The following is a 19917-nucleotide window of genomic DNA, read 5'->3' as shown; positions in this document are numbered from 1 at the left end:
CAAAAAGTCAGAGAATACATTACGTCTGTGATCTAAGATGCTTAATTCAGAGCTTTTTCTTTCAAGTTAGACAGTCATCTTTTAAGAATCATTCAAACGTTTGTGTTCCAACTTATCAGGAAGAGATATCAAATAGAAACCTCTGGATAAGTTGGTACTTTAGGAAATACATTGTGGGTTTACTAGGGTTCACCGAACTTTCTTAAACTTAAAGCACCGCTCAGACTCCGCGTCCGCTGGAATGGACGTTATATTTCTCTGGGTTTAAACCAATAAAAAAATGAGGGAATTTGTCATTGCAGGTTACTGATTGGTTTCTTATTAAACGAAAACATTTAAATTCAGACTCTTAACTTGATACTAGTGAGTTTCAGGCATCAGATAGGACGAGCAAAACAAAGAAAGTCCATCAAAAGTATCAGTTTATATTCATAAAAGCCTATAAAAATTGCTTTCAGGATCATTTTAAGTATTTCTAGTGTATTTGAAAGTATTTTAAAAAATCTTTCTATCATTAAATTGTAGGATTTTTTTTTTCCCAAAATTGAATGTGCATCCCAATGGACATCAGGATGTTGGGAATGTTAAACAACACTTAATTAAGACTGTTGACAGTGGGGGCTATAGGCAGTCTACTGAAACTTAATGGAAAGTCTCAGTTGGACTGCAGCACAATACTCCAGTTACAGAACAAATCCTGCAGGCCGAGGCATGAATCGTTACAAGATGGCACTCATTCAAACAGGGAAACTATGCAATTTTGATCCTCTGAGTGGCACATTCACTGAAAGTAGCACACTGACTTCTTGACTGAGGTCAAGAAGTCTCTGCCAGGCAGAGACTGAGGTCAAGAAGTCAGTGTGAAATGAAAGCCTTTATTTCATATCCATAATCAGGATGTTTTTTATCTTTGTAAGAGCAGATTCTAAGGTCAAAGATGGGGCAGAGTTAATGTGCTAGATGTAGAGGTTCTGCTCCTCTCAAACTCCTGGAAATAGTGCTCGAGTTTCACCCTAAAGGCTGCTGGATTGCCTTTGATTCTCTTTACAGGCTACAAAACTGCATTTTTAAATCATCAGTAGATACAGCATACAGTATGGTGCAAAAGCTTTCACCTCCCTTGAACCTTTTAATTTTACAACTACAGATCCCAGTGTAGTGTATTTTAGGCCATATCACTGTCATCTTGCAGACTTTTCTCCAGCAGTACTTTCCACTGTACATTTTCAGAAGCAAGAGCAAAAAAGGAAAAGTGAGGGATCACTTGTCTGGGATCATTAAAATAAGGTTCTGCTCCTCTCAAACTACTGGAAATAGGGCTTGGGTTTCACCCTAAGGGCTGCTGGATCGCCTTTGATTCTTTAGTTGCTCACTTGTGCTCTAATCAGACAAGAGGCGCTTCAGTCCAGAACCAGTTATCTATTTTTTTCCCTCTCCTTTCATGTTTCAGCAACAGCTGGAGGCATTGTGTTTTCCTGTTCTCTCTTTATCTGTCCATCTACTCCGATTCGTTTGAACAAAATATGGCAAGAAAGCCTGGGGGCCATTTCATAATAGCTTCCTTCAGATGATACCAGTTTGAACTCATAGGTGAACTGACAAGAATTTGATAGATTAGGGCCAAAACCCAGAAGCATAGGGAGAGTCTAGCTTTTATAGTTACTTTGGTATTTATCAAAGAAAAACAAGCAACTTGATAACTCTAAAGCTAAATGAGGAAAATATTGGTAGAGTCCAGTTAAATAAAGGTAGGAGCACTGGGCTATCAAGTTTACAATAAAGACCCATTATTTGAATACATAATGCAGGAAATGTATTTAGTTTAGGTAAAAACATTATTTCTGCTTTCCTCAGGATCGGTGGCTTTAACGAGGTATCAAAGAGACATTAGCGCCTTGCATGTGTCATTGAGCACAAATTCTGTGTGACACATAGTTCATCAGTTACCACTCTAGTAAGCTTTCTTTTTTCTTTTAAAAAATTTCAGAAACAAGTCCACTGGTGTGCACACTGTTAGCAAATGACTGCGTGTCCGCACATGAGGAAAACCCCATTAAATCCTTACATCAAAGTTGTAATGAATGGGACTCATTCATTACTTCACCTAGAAATGCCTAAGCTTCCTCAAACACTGAGGAGTCTGCTCTGTGCTGGATTTGTGGATGGAAATCTGATGGACTTTGTATTTCAATTCATGGTGTAAAATTATGGAACAAGTTAAATTGGGAGTTAAAACAAAGTCAAAAATCAATACAATTTAAAAGGAAATGAAAGGAGGTAATTTTCACAAGATATAGAGTGAGAGATAGCATAACTCATATGAGTGTGTGTGGGTCTGGGTGTGCGTATCTATATATTTAGACATTTGTTTGGTGAATCCATGGCAAAAAAAAAAAGGAAAACGAATTAAGATTTTTGTAATGGTGTGGAAAACAAGACACATTCTTGAATAACCTTGTGCATTTATTTAACACGAAGCACGTCAAGCACAACTAACAGAACGAGCACAATACCGTTTTTCTAACATCTCTTACTCTTCCTACCGTTTCTCATGTATTCTTGTCAGCGGCTCCACCTAATGGCGTGGAGCAGTATTACACAACACAACAATTTTCCTTCCTATTTTTAATTTAATGATGAGGGATGTTGAGGAAAAATTATTTTTAGTGTTTAATACAGTTAATCTTACGGCATGTGTAAAAGGTAGATTGAGCATTGCCATTTTGAACAAATTTCTTAATTTTGAACAGGTTAATGATTTAAAAACTAAACTATTGATGGGTAAGTATTCAAAGTACAAGAAGGAAAATACAGATCAAAAGGGAACTCTCACTGAGGCTCCTGTTGTGTTATCAGAGAGGACAGGAGGCCATAAAATTAGCATCTCCAGGAGGGCAGCATCACTTGAGCCTGGGAGAAAGAAGTTTGCTCGGTTCACGGAAGATCAAAAGTCTTCCAGAACTAACATCTGGGACGGTGTAAAACTGAATACAACATAGAATGTTAAAACCACTAACATTTAATTTCTAAGACGTTTTTCTTAGTTACTAATAGCATGTTTTTTTTAATGAAAATTGTATTATCTAATTTTAGAACTACTAATCTAGTAAATGATGAATGTATTTGAAAATTGTACTATCTGTGACAATATCTGAATCAAATGGAAATTGGTTGAATGAGAATGTTTTGTTTAGTATTAGAAAATTGCTCAGGATTTATGCTAAATGGGGTTTTCGGGACATGATTGTGTTAACTTGTATACTTAGGATTGAATATTATGTTTCATAGGTTAGAAAAGGAATTGTACTTCATTTTGTTCTGTTGATTTTATGTGTTATTTTTGGTTTAAGGCAAGACTCAATCTTTTGGGCTGCTGAGTGCAGAAGAGCAAAACTGGGTTTGTGAAGATAACCTTTCCCTGAACCAAATTACTGAATTTAAGTTTGTTCCTGAGAATCTATGTAAGGAGAGGTAGCGGGAGAGACTCCAGATTTCACAGCTATCTGTGAAATACTTTTCTTATGTTTTTCTTTGCCCAGAAGACCTTAGAACCGCAGGAGGCCAGGACAAGCTCTCCGCTCTTTTTGTTAAACAAAAGGGCAAATGGCCTTTGATCTTTGCTGTAAATTAGGGGAAGTTGTAAGTCTTTTTGAGTGTTCAAGATAGCTTCCAGTTGGTCAAGCAGAGGTACGCCTTATTTGAACATATTAAAGAGGAAAAAACACGCCTACATTATAAAAGTTCGTGCCCAGGAGTAATAATTCAGATAGCTGCCACTATTTTGCCTTTTTTGCACCAGCTCTCTCCAAAGACGCATCTTTGCCTTTCTTTTTCTATCTTTTTTGTCTCAGGTAATGAATGTATGTCTCTGTTGTTCTGCAGTTTTGTTGTTAATTCATACGCTGTTTTGTATTGGATTAAACTCTGTAATTCTGTGACGTCAACACGCATTGTTGTTTTCCTTGTGGCCACACGTGGCTCGCCGGGAGGACCTGGGATCCAGAGAAAGAGAGAGCCAGACTTTTCTAAAGTTAACTAATTTAGATATTCTTCCTTAACAGGGTCCATCTGAAAACACGGTATGAGTTTATGGGGTAGGAGTTCATACATTTTTTTTACTTCTTCCTACTCCTTTTTGAGACTGTTAAGATTATTGTGGTGCAAAAATATGTCTTCTGGATTCGTTGTTCATGTCTGTTAGCTTATACTGCCAGTATGTTAGAAATAAATAAACTAAATGGATATAGTGTTTGACCTATCGTGTTTAGAGGGAGGCTCAAGACAGTCAGACTGATTTATACAAAAGACAATGTGATTTATTTCTTGCAAACAGATTCTGCTGATTCAGAAATCTTTACTGATTGAGCTTAAGATAAGGGACCCAGGACATGCTAACACTACAACCGACTACATACAGTTACTCTATGTTGTCATAAACTCAGTATTCTGTTTAGACAGAGCTAGCTGTTTTCAATACACACTGCTGGACAAAGATGCTGAAATACAATTTTTTCCTCAAACTCAGAGAGCTTGTTTTGCTGCAGCAGAGCCTGATGAGGGACTTTTGGAAGGACAAAAGTCACTTTCGTGTCAGACATCTCTTGAGACTGAATGCCCTTCGCCTTCTGCTGAGTTCCTTCTGTTCTAGTCCGTTTGAGGTCCTCTGGGGCCATATTTACATCTGCCATATTTGCACAAAATCTGTCTTTTACACACTAATGCTCGACTTTAAAAGATAACTTGTAAAAAAAAAAAACTTGAAACATGTACCAGATATGACAAGGTTGTGTACTAAAGGAACATCTTGTACAAATTTACATGCATTTTTTATTTCAGTTAATCAAAACTATAGAAAATATGCCATCTGTCCTGTCAAAAACATTCAAGACAGAAATGTTATGTGGTATATTTTCAACTACGGTAAATACCACACTAATGTGAAATTGAAAACCGTCACTTTTATTCTGGTGATCAGTCTTTAAAGTGATGGCATACAGTTCTTTTGTAATTTTCAGCCTATTAAGAGTCTGACCACTCTGTGTTTGTTCTGTGGCGTTTCTCATATTAAAGAACGTTACATCCACAAGGGGGCATTCTACAAATATAAGGAATAATCTGAAGTTTGCAGTATAATTGACCTTATTGTAGGTTTTTTTGTGACTCCACAGGGTGGTGAACTGGGTTTTGGGTGTGAGAGTGTTTGCTTACCTTCCTCTTCATCAGGGTGTGACCAGCAGGTGCGACCTCCAGCTGGTGCTCATCATCAGTAATCAGGGGAACAGTTTTCAGAGGAGGCAGACACCAGGTAGTTAACTTCCATCCTGTGGTGCACCAGACCAGGAAAGCATCCTGGTTGGTCTGAGTTTTGAGTTTTTGCTTGACACTTCTGTAATCTACCTCTTGTGTCTTCCATGTTACTCAGCAGCCAGTCTTATTGAAGTACATAGACCTCCAAATCCATTCCTCTCACCATCGCTGTTGTTCTCCGAGTCTCTCACTACTATTCACTAGAGCTGCTGCTTCAGCTCACTTCTTTCTTTTCTAACCAGCCCATATTATAGCAATTACATGGTTGTGACAACCACCTGAGGTGGAGAAGGCATGCAGCAGCGATGGGTCAACTTCAGCTCCACACCCCATGTTACAATCTTTCAGTTTCCTGCGAGATGGGAAGGAATGAAAGGAGCCGATGACTGAATGAAGAGGAGCGAAGATGTTTCGACTGCTAAATAGCAAAAGTGAGAGAAGTGGATGGATGGGGAGGCACACATGGAACGGCAGGTGTTGCAGATGAGCCCTCTGAAGGTGTAATGAGTCTTTAAAACCCCAGAGGGAAGGTTTCTCACCTGGTGACCCGCTGAATCCATAAAACCTTCATAACCCTCCAAGAGTTATTTGTGATTAATGGAGCGTTAAAAGCTGTTGGACTGCAACACAGATCACATTTACAACAGACTCTCAAAGGGATTGTACCATCTAGCCCTATAAACTGCTGGCATTAACAGCAATGCTATTAATTGGAAAACTGAAACTTTTTGATGTTGGGTTTCTTTCGGACAATGAGATGGCTGAACTTTGACCAGTCACTGCCCTGCAGCTTCCTTTTTTTAAGATGATCTGCAGCAGAATGACCAATCCTCATCTGGCTGATGTTTATTTGATGTTTATTTTAAGGAATCCTAATCAAACCTTTATAAAGAGTTAGATGATAATGTCCATCCTACTTTCTTTCCTCCTGTGTGTATATAACTGGACCGCTGCTCTGACTTGAGCAAAATCTAACTTTAAAAATTGATGTTTTCGGTGGGATTTTCTCTTTTTCCATTTTTTATGTTGCATCCTCAAATTCTGCACCTTACATAAAGCAGTCGTAGCACTTTTTCGACAGTAGAGCATTGTGCCAACTCAGGTTTTTCCAAATGTAAATGCCAGCTTGTGTTGACATTTACAGGAATATACACAGTTTGGTTGTCGTGAACTTTGTATATTTAGGGGTTATGTCGGCGCTCCTGAATCTGAATGCAATCGTGCTTTTGTAGATGCAGGTGGGAAGGTTGTGATGTGACTCACAATATGAGTCTATTTGTACAACCTGGCAAAGTTTCCTTAAGTAAATCTAGCAGCACAAATGCTGACTCAGGGCTGTTTGCAGAGTTTTGTGACAGGACTGCTTGGATGTTGAATTGAGGTGGCCCAGCTCCAGCGCCGGGATATGTAGCAAAGAAAAGCTTTTTACGTTCCCTTTGCTCTGTAAACACATCTTACTTCAGGGCTCTGCTTGCTCATGACAGGCATCAAGGAGCTCATGTTCACTGTTTGGCAACATACTGTACTTCAACATGGAATCTCAATAAAAGAAAAAAAAATGTTGATGCTTGAGAAAATATATTCTAGGCAGAGAGACTAGCAGTGGCGGATTTGCCACCTCAGCAACTACTTAACCATAAAAGATGGAAGCTGTCTTTATTATTTGTGAATTTTTGTTTTATTAACTGTTTTACTTGCTGCTATATTTTATTTAATATCATCTTTGGGGTGGCGTAAAACATACTTTCTCTTTTTATTTTTAATGTCGTGGACAAAATTGCAGTTAGGCTGTGTACAATTAACTGCATGTATGTGTAAAAATTTATGCAGTTAATTACATACCCTTTTACTTTTAAAAAAAAATACAAATCGGGAGTTTATTGTTTTCTGTATTAAATGAGAAGAAGAAAAACTTCTTCTATACAGTATTTCCTTTGTTTTTGTGATTTTCCCTTATCAAATTTTGATACCCTTATTTACCCATTCATGGCTTACAAATTTGAAAACAGCTTCCTCTAAACTATTAGCGTATCTCTGCAGCCTTTATTCCATTGAATTTTTCAAGGACACTTCGCTCCTAATGAACACATCCACAGCAGATTGAATCAATCTGTCCTTGTTAAATTATCCAGGCACTGGTGGTTCAAGGACTTTTTTCAATTCTATTTTTCCCTATTTCTCATCTTACTTCCCTAGTTATGTTAAAGATATTGCAACTTTCATGTAATTGTTTTATTTACGATGTGCTTAGCTTTTCCAAAATGTCTGTGCACCGAACCCGCAGGTAAACTTTCATTATTAAACTGCATAAATCCTAAATAGATCCAAGGTTAGTCACATACTTGCTCAAGCCACATAAAATAATCATAAAAAGTGTGGTAATAATGATTAGCTTAGAAATATAGAAAACATTTTCTTTTGAAACTGTTAAAGCCAATTTAATAAAACATATCACATTCCACATATCTGAAGTTTTCTTTTACATTTTCAGTAAAAGATTATTCATCCTTTCTGTCCTGTAGAGACTGAATTTGGACAGTTTCAATTTCTTGTCAGTTTAAAAACATTACACATGAAAAGTTCTGTGTATTTTATGATTTCATATGTCAGATATCAAGATATTTAGGCTTCCTAGAGTCAAGCAGTGAAGATAATTGTGTCTTATTACATGTTTCTGAATACAAAAAAGCAACGGCTGAATCCAACTGAGCTGACAATAAAAAGCTTAGTTTCACCAGCCGAGAAGCAGCTATAGAGTTTCACCTAATGGCTCCAGCCATATGTGTCGCTAATCCACTCACATACTTTACTTTATCCTCAATTTTCACATTCCAGTTATTCCCACATTCATTGCTGCACAAGCATGTAATCAAATGAGAGTTTCCATTAGTGGTGTTTGTGTGAACTTTGATCTCAGTGAGTCTCGGTGTTCCCTGTGGGAATCTGGTTCTAAGTGGCAAGAAGCAAGTAGTTCGTACAGATTAATGTTTTCATTTCGGCACAAGCCAAGCAGAGGACGCAGTAAACGTGGAATAGGTTTGGTAAGACAAGACCAAAACTAGACTTTTGGACAGGAAAACATACAGGCAGAGATACTGGAATGCTTCAGATCATTGCATGAGTCATAATGGGGTTAATGGTAACAAAATGGTTACAGAACAATCTTCTACTGTTGTCGCCTCAGTCAAAGTCCAAACTTAAATTTAATGGTGATTATGTAGCAGAACTTAAATTTGATTTTGAAAGGCTCAATTCAATCCAATTTGTCTAAGTTATGTTCTACTTTCTGTTGCTATGCAAGAGACATATTTGATAAAATACCTTGACGTTTTTGGTTGACAGTGGAAACGTTCAGGTCTGAGCAGCTGTATTGTAAATGCTGGCCATAGTTGGCAAGATAATTTATGAATTAGTTGACTAAACTTAACTTTTTGTACAAGTTTAGCCCATGTTGGAGCTCTGGTTTTTGCTCAAGTGTGAGCTGAAGTTTCAACTATTCTCCTGATGGGTAAAGTTGCATTCATGAGTATTCTGCTTGTTATGGGAAGTACTTACCGTATTTCCTGCCCGTTTATCTGAGCTGCAACTTACAGTACTGGATGTTTCACTGTAACCACTTTAGACACAGAAATCTAATCTCTAAGTGTTAAAGTATTGATGGGACTGAAAGTGTGCTACAGAGGCATTTAGCTAAATTACTGTATTATTTCCATATAAGTCTAATTAAACTGCTGACCTGTTAACATTGTTCAGAATAACTTCATTAAAGAAATAAAGTGTGATGCAAATGGTACAGCAAACTGTAAAGGAGCATTCTTGTGATTTGATCATTACACACTTTGAGTCGATGTTGTGCACAGAGGTGACCCTGGTGCAGCTTTGCCACACATCCAGCTCTCATACGTCTGTGGAGTGTATCTGCAACTGTTTATGTGTTTGTGGTTGTCATGCGTGTGTAATAGAAAATTTCATTTTCAGTCTCATTTCATTTTTGAAGGAACTGATGATACTTTTTCTCATTTATTTACGGATTATATCTGCTTTGTTTCTGAATTTCTGCAAGATGTGTTTGTCCATTAAAGAAGTTTCCAGATAATGTTCCGCAGCTGAGATAGTATAAGAGACCTGAAGACATCTTGGGTAAAATGCTTGATCTGGTGATTGTCCTAAGGTTCTGACATGTGTGGAATGTAGTTTATACCCTGGTTTGACCTGAACCCATGAGTAACTGACAAAGAAGAATTAGAAGTTTCTCCTGAAATCCTTATTAGTTCTTTCCTGCCATAAAACATCCCCTCCAAGAGGTGTGGGATAGTTCATGAGGAGGGGGTCAGGATTGTCTCTGTGGCCCATCTGGTAGTAGAAATAAGGTCATACTTTGGGTGGGTCTTTGCCTTGGTGTGACTATATAACGATGTGATGTGTGTCGTTCAGGGCTCTTCTCCTGACTGCGCTCAGTGATATGGGTCTTTGAATGTTTTTACCTTCGAATAAAGAAACTTAAAGACAAAGATTAATCTTTCTCTTACTATTGAAATAGCTTCTCATTCTGTGATAATGAAATTTCCATAACACGTGGAAACAGTGAAATTATCCCCTCTGTCTTAGTAAGTCCGAGTTGACCACATGGTGACTGAGGATGAAGACCATCTGGACTGACTTTCTTTGACTGGCTAATCGAGGGCAGGCAGATATTTTAATTGCCAGGGTGACTTTTCAGCTTAAGTAATTTGAAAAGGAGTGTAAGTTTAACAGAAGGGGGCAAATTCAATATCCAGGACTCAAATTAACGTCACCAAATCTATTCTCCAATTAACTCCAATTTAAAGTGCATGGCAATGCAGACCTCCCTGAAAGCTTGTGGTGTGTTATTATTGCACCACAAGCTCTAATTATCAATAAAGCCAGATAAGATGAGAAACCTTTATTTAAAGCAACCCAATCTTCTTGCAGCTGGAAAATGTTTCACATTGTTTTCATCTATTCCTCACATCCCCGTGTGCCTTCAGCTACGCAAATATCTGACGACCTCTTACGCAGAAAAGTACCACAGATAATTATGGAAATGTATGCATAGATGCCGACTTTCGCCAACAAGTAGGTGAGACAATCAACCCGCAGCAGCACAAAATATTTTGACGTGACCTCTACTGCGACCGTCCTGCCTGAATCGAGGGAGAGCTGTCTGGATTCAGACTGTCTGTGTGTGGCGTTTGAGGAGGAAGAGGAGGACGCTGATCAAAGCTCAGGGCAACTGGGAGAGAGACTTACTGTAAGAGGATTTTATGCTGTGCCCTTGTGAGTGCCTTTGTACCTCTGGGCTTCTGTGTATTCACAGCTGGCTCGTAGGGTGGCCATCTGTAGTTTTGTGGGTGTGTGTGTGTCTGAGTTCTGGTACGTTTGTCAGTGTTAAACAAATTCTCATTTCAAACTCTTTACATGCTTCACTTAGTTGAGAAAATGCTGAGGGGCGTCTACTAGGGAGGATCCATCAATCATTGGTTCAGAGTCTGACCTTGGCCAAATGACCAAATGCTACAAGTTGAGCTGCAGAGATAGACGGTTTGTCCCTCCCACCTCTTAATGTCTTCATGCATCTGCATGAGCGGCTGATGCATATCAGGGGAATTAATATTCAGATTACCTGCAGCGCCTCGTAAAAATATTCACATCCTGTGAACTTTTTCACATTTTCTCACGTTACAGTGACCAATTTCAATATATTTTATTATGAATTTATCTGATAAACAAACATAAAGTTGAAAATAACTATAAAGTGACAAGAAAAAGATAGATTTATGTTAGATGTACAGCTCTGGAAATAAGAGACCACTGCACTGAACCCCATTGAAAACCTTCTGGTTATTTCAACAAATATTCATTTCTGAACTCTTCCTGAGTTAAACACATTAGCATTGTTGTTTCTAAATTAACAGCAACTTGTTTTCTTTGCATCATTTGAGGTCTGAAAGCAGTGCATCTTTTTTGGTTATTTTGACCATTTCTCATTTTCTGCAAACAAGTAATACATTTTTGTCGTCAGTAGTTCACAGAATAAAAGAACAATGTTCATTTTACTCAAACATAAACCTGTAAAAAGTAAAAATCAGGGAATCTGATCATTTTAAGTGGTCTCCTCAGAGCTTTAGATATTCATTTTAAATAAAAATCAAGTGTCATCAATGTGTATTTAATCCAGTTTTGCCCTGATGCATCTCAGTAAATCGCAGGCTAACCAGCTGCACTCAGAAGGAACCTAATTTGTAAATAAGGTGAGGAGTTTTCAATATGTACTTCAGTTTTATTTGTGTAGTTTATTTCTGTTTGTGTCACACTGTGTTGTAGACGAGTAGGGCAAAACTTAACGGTTAAATGAATGGGGAAATAGCCGACAATCTAAATAGGAAGGAGCACCGTCATAGCAGCAGGAACTGAAAATGCCACAAGGATTTACTTTGAAGTAAATCAAAGCACACACACACACACACACACCTATGGACATTTCAGAGTGTTGAATTAACCTAATTATAACAGCCATATTTTTGCACTGTGGGAAAAGCCGGAGTAACCAGAGAGAACACGCGTCCACTGGAAGAACATACAAACTCCACGCAGAAAGACGCCAGGCTGGGATTTGAACCCAGGACCTTCTCGATGCAAGTCGACTGCAGCTGTGTTTCCATTACAAATTTACGTAAATCCTTGCCTATTCTCTACTAATGTCAAAATACGTTTGGTGTTTCCATTAAAGAAGAAAATCCCATGTGAATAAGCTTGTTCATGCGAGTGCTATAGTGATTATCCTCTAGGTGCCATCAGAGGAGACGTTGGTGTCATACATGCAATTAATAACTCGTATACATTCCATTGTTTTTGTTCATTTATATTTGTGTTGTGATAAAAATGAAAATAAAAAACCTGGGTGAACGAGGACCTTTAAATGTAATCGTCTTTAAAGATGGTCGTTTACAGCACTTTAGTTAAAATTGTTAAAATGCCAGAGAAAAAGGACAGGCATCCTTTCTTATTTGTGCATCCTTTTCTGCTGTGTATGTAAACAAACACATGCACCAGACTGGGAAAAGCCATTAGCCTTCCATTACCTGTCGCTCTAGAAATACCAAGACACAATTACGCGGCGCTGCATTGTGGTCTCTGCTCAGCTCACCTTTGGTATTTCCTCTATTTCACGGCGGAGATGCCGATGGCTCCAGTGTTATGGTAATGTTCATTTTGATAAGCCTGCAGTGCTGCTTGATAGACGGAGCCTGGAACAATAGGAGCCCCGGCCCCGTCACTCTTGGCAGTTGGACAGGGACACAAAGGAGACATAATGAGCAAAGATAGCAATGTGACGGCAGGGAGCAGATGAGAACGGCTGAAGCTATTGTAAGTTGCTGTGACTGTGTGTGTCTGATGTGCGGCTGTACTTGAGAAAGAGAGCGGTTTGTCATGGGAGGAATGTTGTGCAGCGGCTTGATTGTGTGTTTGTGAATGTTTTCCTCTTTGTGGCACAGCGGTGGAGGGTGAGCCTGCCAATCAGGTGACGCGTCGACAGTCTGCTGCTGGCACTCTGGGCCTGCAGAAATGTTTGTTCTCCGAGCTTTAGACACAGAATTTCATAAAAAATTGATCAATAACCTATTCCGGAGTAATGAAAAAGCAGTCAATATCACCACCTACTCTGATTTATGATCGCCTGTCTGTCTAGCACTATTAAAATCAAATCTCACTCATCTGCCTGTGCACTTCCAGTTCCACTTTTTGCTGTATGTAGCCTCTAAAATCACCATTGGAAAAGCTCATTATAGCTACATTATACATGTGTAAGTCTACACTTTGTTTTCTTGCCATTGACAGAAATTTAAATGCTATTCATCTATTTCTGTGCTAGTTTTGTCTTGCTTTGTCTCAGCGTTGTGTGTGTGTGTGTGTGTGTGTGTGTGTGTGTGTGTGTGTGTGTTTTACTGTGTTTGGGAAGGTTAAAAATAACTGAAAATAAATGAAATACTAAAAAACATATTTTTGTTACCTTAATTCTTCAGCACAGAAAATATTTGATGTACCCATTACAAAGATGGATCACCTGTAACTTTCATCTTTCATGCATTCAGACATACTTCATCTTTACAGTTACAAATATCCAGACTTTCCATAAACGAAAACAATCACAAAATAATCTTCTATGTTTAAAGGCTTGAGCTCTCACAAAGGCAGATACAATACCTGTGTCACTTTGCCTCTCAACTTTACCAGTGGATTATTTTTTTTAAGTTAAATGGTATTTGCTGCATAGAAACATGTGTTTTAAAACCGGGGGGGTCATTAAAGGTTATAGCAGTTTCAGATGAAAATGCAGTAGGCTGCTAGCAAAACAAATTAATCATATAAAATTACAACTGTAATGGATAGTGAACCATTTCAATTAAGTTGCCTAAATTATTCAAATTTGTAGACTATTTATTGTAAATTATTTAAAGGATGTTGCAGATTGTTTAATAATATTTGTCTGTTTTGATTAGCACTGTTGGTGATTTGTATTTTGTTTTGTTTAATTATATTTGCACTTTGTAAAGTTTTGTTCTTTTTTTATGTACCTCACGGGCTGCCGTAGCTAAGAGGGCAGGCCCTATAAAAACTGTGCTTTACCAGTAATCACATATCCTGCAGGAATAATTAGCTGGCCAATGGAAGAGATGAAGGCCACGGATGTTAAGACTCGGAAGCTACTCACCATGCATGGAGGGTTCCACCCCAAATCCAGCCCCCTGAGACTGTACACGAGCCGTAAGGAAGGAGGCAGAGGACTAGTGAGTGTGAGAGCCACTGTCCAGGACGAAACATCCAAGATCCATAAATACATCAAGGACAAAGCCTCAACAGCCGATGTGCTCAGCGAATGTCTCAGGCAATGGGGAACAGAGGATGAGGTGCTGGAGGAACCATCATGGGAGGACAAGCCCCTACATGGGATGTACCACCGACAAATAACTGAAGTGGCTGATATCAGGAAATCCTACCAATGGCTAGAGAAAGCTAGACTCAAGGACAGCACGGAGGCCCTCATCCTGGCTGCACAGGAACAGGCCCTAAACACCAGAGCAATAGAAGCTCAGATCTACCACACAAGACCCAAGGTGACCACCCACGGTATATATATATATATATATATATATATATATATATATATATATATATATATATAAATTCCTTCCTGTAGAACATCTTTAGGGAATTTGATCAAGTTGTTATACAGCCTAAAATGTGAAGAATAGTGAGGCTCACGATGTTAACCCAGATGGGTTCTCCAACAGCAGAAACTCAATATTTGGGTTAAAGAAAAAAAACCCTGCAGTATTTTTGTGTTCTCTGTGAGTTGAAACTTTTCTTATAAACAGATGCGACAATAATTATTGATCCGATCTCTGTTGATTGAATCGCTTTTGGCCGAGAACGGCTTTATGATCGAAACAAAATCTGCTGTTGACACCTGCTCTGCCGCATCAGGAATCGCCTAGAGCTGAGTGGCATTTTGCCCAGAAGAAAACCTAATAATCTAAATAGACGTTGACTTGCAATTTGTACTTTGCAAAACCTCGTTGACCTCTTATTATGGTGCACCACAGACATTAGAGCCAGACTTTAATGATGGTTGTATATACTGGGGTCACTCATCTGTCTGAGAGCCCCTCTACTTTTGGCATTGATCCGTGTTAGTCCAAATCGGTTAGAGTTGGACACCCCAAAGCTTTTTTTCCCTCAGGTATTCCATCTTATTTATTGTTCAATTCTCCCCATTTTTATCACAATGATGTCAAATCTGCTTACTGTTACTGTTTTCTGATTGTTCTGTTTTTATAAATCACATTCTTGTAAAACATAATTGGCTGATCACAACATCAAAAACATGCTGTGCCTGTGTATAGTGTCTTGTTGAGACGTAAACCCTGACTCAGATTAATAGCACAGGTTATGTTTATGTGAGCTCCACACAGGCTCCAAATTTACAGTGAGACACACCTGCAGACACAGGAAAGTAAACACACGGACTGGGCAGGAGTATTTATAAGGCAGCGAAATGTGGTTCTCGTCTTTATTAGCGACCTTGGCATCCAATCTTGGCACCTTGTGACAGTGATGGAGCAGTCCATCTGAGCCAGACTGTAGAGAACGGTGGAGGGCTGTGAGGGGAATAGAGGCAGACTGACCCACATCCTGAAGAGAGATTTGTTTCATTACAGAACTCCAGAGAGACAGAATAAGAATCGGAGAAGGGGAGAGAGTGAGGTGATGGCGGAGGGGGGTTTGCTTTATTACAGAACCCAAGAGCAGAAACCCGTCGCCGCGGTGACAGATTGCCTCAGCAAATACCTCTGATGTTCAGTTTGAGGATGTGAAGCAGCACTGCAGATGATTAAGTCAGTAACAAATCCAGATACACCTTGTTTTTTCCCTTACACTCCTGCTCTTATGTTTATGCATGACAAACGTCTGCAGAGTTGACGTCAGCAGTCTGGACACACAGGAACGCAAGTTCAGTACATCAGGAACTGCTCGCCTGTAAAGCTAGCAAAGCAACGCATAGCCACAAGACAATGAATGTTACTCTAAAGATAAACCGTTTTTGTTGCGGGTTCCAGAAACGCTGAATGATTCCCACCATTATTTAACTATGTTCCTCAAGGTCCTGCCCTAAATGTGCACTTTGTCCAGACCATACAAGCAGCACAGGAAGCCGAGGAAACCGAAGGTCCCCTGCAGAGTCACGGGCTCATCGACATTGCTCCCTCCACTTTCGATTTCTATGGTACTTGCTTGTTGAGGCAACAGTTGCTGGCCCTCATCCAGCCAAGCAACCGGCAAAATTTGTGCATGAGAAATTTTTAGCTTCTACACGTAGCAAGCGCAACCCATGAAAGTTGAAAAATGTTAAACTTTTATCACTGTGCGTTGGGTTCCTCCAACGTGGCAAAAACTTTTATATTTTGTTGACCCCATTACTTAGCAAAGTCAGTATGGCAAAACTAATTTTTTGTTGTGCATTTAAAAATATGCCTGTCTAAAGCAAGTTGAGATGTCAGTTTAAGACTCACTAATTTGAAACAAAATAAATCAAATTTTTATCTTTATGTGTAACATTCTTTCTTAAAGTTTCGCTGATTTACAGAAATCAAGATGTTGGTAAAAGCTGCATTCAAGGCTCTAACATTTTTTCAAATCCAGATGCACATTTTAAAAGGTATCAATAAGCGAATATCCTTAAACAGCGAAAGGTTTTAATGTTTATTTCAGAAGATATTTTCTCCTCACACAAGGTTTGCCTAAATATTGCGAAAGCATTCTCAAACTTGAGCTGCACAGGAGTGCAGTTGGTTGCACAGTTGTTCTCCATGTGCAAATGTACCGCTCGACTTCTTCTGCTGCCTTGTTCTGCTCTCTTTAATTTAACCTTGCATTGAGAGAACTTCACATTTTCTTGCCTACAAATGTTTGTCACAATTTTACTCTACACACAAGTAAGTTTTCTGCAAACGGTTTAGACATGCATACAGTTTGAGAAATGTCATCTCTACACAAGCCGATATTTTTGCTTTAATGTTTTCTTTACTTGAGCCGCAGTGTCACTGTTGTATTAAAAAGTTTTCCTGCCGCAGAATTAGAGAAAGTCTTCAATAATCCAACTGAGGATATTTCAGGAGAGGAAACAATGTTTGCAGTTTCTAAGTAGCTTTGGGGTTCTGTGTTCATCTTCAGCATCACTGCTTTAATCAACACAAAGCACTGGATGAAAACATATTTCAAGTATTTTGTGTCACTTGCTGATGTTGTGATACTTCAGAGCCAAAAATAGAGCTCTAACGGGATTCAGAGAAGGAACACCTGGGGTTTTATCTAGCTGCTTGAAATTGGTAATTTGCGGCAACACACTGGATTGTATAAAGATCCTTCGTCGTATTATGACTCAGTGTTAATTAAAGGTTGTTTCACTCCAAAATACAGCAAGGGCCTCCTGTATATTGGCAGGGGAATGATAGATTTCTATCCTTCATTTAGTTTTGTTCCCTTTCACACTGCACCTTTAAAATGGACAATGTCATCCAGTAACAACAACTGCTCGCTGGAAGAGATATCAAAGTAAAAATATTGTATTGTATATGTGAGATGAATGCAGTCGCGTCAAAAAACAGTCAGCAGAGACCAAGACGGAGAGCGAGCGTGGATTCTCATATTGGTCTACGATGCAGTAAGCTGTCTCCTCTCAGATGTGTCTTCAGAAACTTTTCTTCTTAGCTCTAAGCGCTTCACATAAGCGGCCCGAGTCTGAACTGAAATTAAGGGGCCGTGGGACGTCCCAAAAGGAAGGAGAGCCCGGCTCCACTCGGTGTGGCAGAAATGACCTGAGGGATAATGGATCTGGTGTGGGAGCCAAAGCTGCTGTCCCTCCAGAGAGGAGCTGAAGTGGCTGAACCGGACCACATGTGGCTCAGAGAAGATACGCACTCTCACGCTGTAGGAACTCCATCCTTATTCTCAGTTTGCAGGTAGAGTGTGGTTTCCAGTGACTTGTTTCAATATTGAAAAGTAGAAATTGACTCATATTAATGTCTTTCATCTCTTGTACAGTTTGTACAGTGGCAGTTTTTTTGTTTAGTTTTTGATTTCTGTCTTTATGAAAGTAACTTAAACTTCATGCTTCTGATTAAACCTCAGTAAAATTGTGAGATTGATTGATGAGATGTTGAAATTAAACCCATTTAAAGACGCTGATTGAATCCCAGGAAGCAGCTTCATTTATCAGAACATTTAGATGTAACAAGGTTGATGTTTGTTTTTTTCCCCTCATTTTGTTGGTTTTCTTCAGGAACCGTTCAATAATATTCTAATTGATTGAGTATGACTGCATTCAACCAGACTGACAGCTCATGTTTTTCAACCCGCTTTACTAAATTATCTTTCTTTATTAAGCCTGAGTTTGTTCTCATATTGAGATTTTTTTTTTTTTTTCAGATCAGATGTCCAAACCAAAATGATCAAAGTTGTTTTCCATGGGTGCCAGCTGAGGTAATAGGATTTTCTACAGTTTAGTAATGTTTTCATTGAGCCCAGTGGGGGAGCTGATCAGTGTCTGAGTCTATTCTCTCCTCTATTACTCAGCTCTGTCTCGGTAAGTCGGCCAGCAGCGAGGGTGGAGAGAACTGCACACATTTGTGGAAATGCCAAATGCAGGAAGGCACAAAAACATTTCACTCCTCGGGGCAAAATCAGGCACATGAAAGCTGACTTTATATTCACCCACAACAACAGGTAACAGCTGGGGCTCATGGGAGCTGACAGATATGGTTTAATCAACATCTCTCCAAAAGAAAAATGTCTCCATTATCATCGATCAATCGTGTTTATTTAATGAGGGATGGCAAAGGAAACAATGTTGCATGATAAAAAGAAAGCAAAGTTGACTTTCTTTCTTTTAGAGATACACTCTGTATCACGTGTGTCAAACTTGAGGTCCGTGGGCCAAATCCGGCCCGCCACAGCTTTTTATGTGGCCTCTAGATTCCTAACTGAACACTAAGTGTGCTTAAATATTATGTTATCAGTCAACTCAATGCAGCTTTTATCTGTTCACTGCCCAATTATATCAGTCCCTCCAGTTTTTTGAGAATTATTGTGAAAATTCACACAAAACCAACAAATCCCCCCTTTTTCTTTTTTTTTCTTTTTTTTTTTTTGCTCTAATACATAATTGAGAGTTCATTGCAGATATTTCTCAAACATTGTCAAAAACTTTGTTACTTGTACTAAACGTGTGTCAAACTCAGATGCTAAATTGCATCAATCAGTCCACCCACTTTTCTCCGATTGTGGAAATTTATATAAATCAGCTAATGCCCACATTTTTTCCCGATAATGCATGCCTGTAAGTTTACAGCAAATTTTCCTCAAAAAATGGTCAAAAACATTGGATTTAACTGACCACTAACTCCTACCTGTAGGTGGCAGTATTTTGTACTTTTACGTTTAGTTTGTCCATGATCAATATGAGAATTAACAAAGTCGCAGTTAATGTCATACATAATACAAATGTTACAAAATTCCTTAAAACTATTTCTAATTTAGTTCCACAAAATTTTTGATTTTAATTGCAAAAAAATCACAAAATCAGTCGCAAAATCCTGAAGGGATTGAACAATATGAAAAGATGTTTAATTTTTAAAATTAATTCTTATTAATATTTTAACCGTTTCTGAACAGGTCTTATCAGTACATTCTGGCACGACTAGCCCTTTAAGAACATTCATGATCTTGATTTGGCCCAAAACGAAAATGAGCTTGACACCCCCGATCCAGACCATCCTCCATGTCATGACCTTAAATCTGAGGTTTTACTCCTCTGCTCCTTCATGGTCAGCAGGTCTGCTTCACCAAGTGGTCTCTGGTTTTCCTCAGTGCGCTGCAGCAGCTGGATGTTTCCCCCGTGGTCCATGTGGTGATGAGCTCATCCAGACAGAGGCAGATGCTGGTTAAAGCTCTGGCAATAAGCCTTACAGCCCCCAAGTCCGATCTGATGGCACCGCCATGCTTGCACGGCGACGCTGCCTCCCCGATCAG

The 19917-nt window shown here is 39.0% G+C and overlaps 1 long non-coding RNA gene across 1 annotated transcript; it reads right to left on the bottom strand.

Annotated features, from left to right (window-relative positions):
- Nucleotides 1-497: 497 nt before the first annotated feature.
- On the bottom strand, nucleotides 498-18997 carry LOC106957836 (uncharacterized). The gene is made up of 3 exons (XR_001427036.1): nucleotides 18798-18997; nucleotides 15660-15666; nucleotides 498-508 (listed from the first exon to the last, which is right to left on the bottom strand). It is a non-coding gene; the product is annotated as an uncharacterized LOC106957836 (long non-coding RNA).
- Nucleotides 18998-19917: the final 920 nt, after the last annotated feature.

Source organism: Poecilia latipinna, unplaced genomic scaffold, assembly GCF_001443285.1.
Source record: "Poecilia latipinna isolate Pla-1442-1.1 unplaced genomic scaffold, P_latipinna-1.0 Scaffold942, whole genome shotgun sequence".
Taxonomy (NCBI): domain Eukaryota; kingdom Metazoa; phylum Chordata; class Actinopteri; order Cyprinodontiformes; family Poeciliidae; genus Poecilia; species Poecilia latipinna.
Note: the sequence above shows the minus strand (reverse complement) of the source record. Positions and strands in the feature narration are given on the sequence as shown.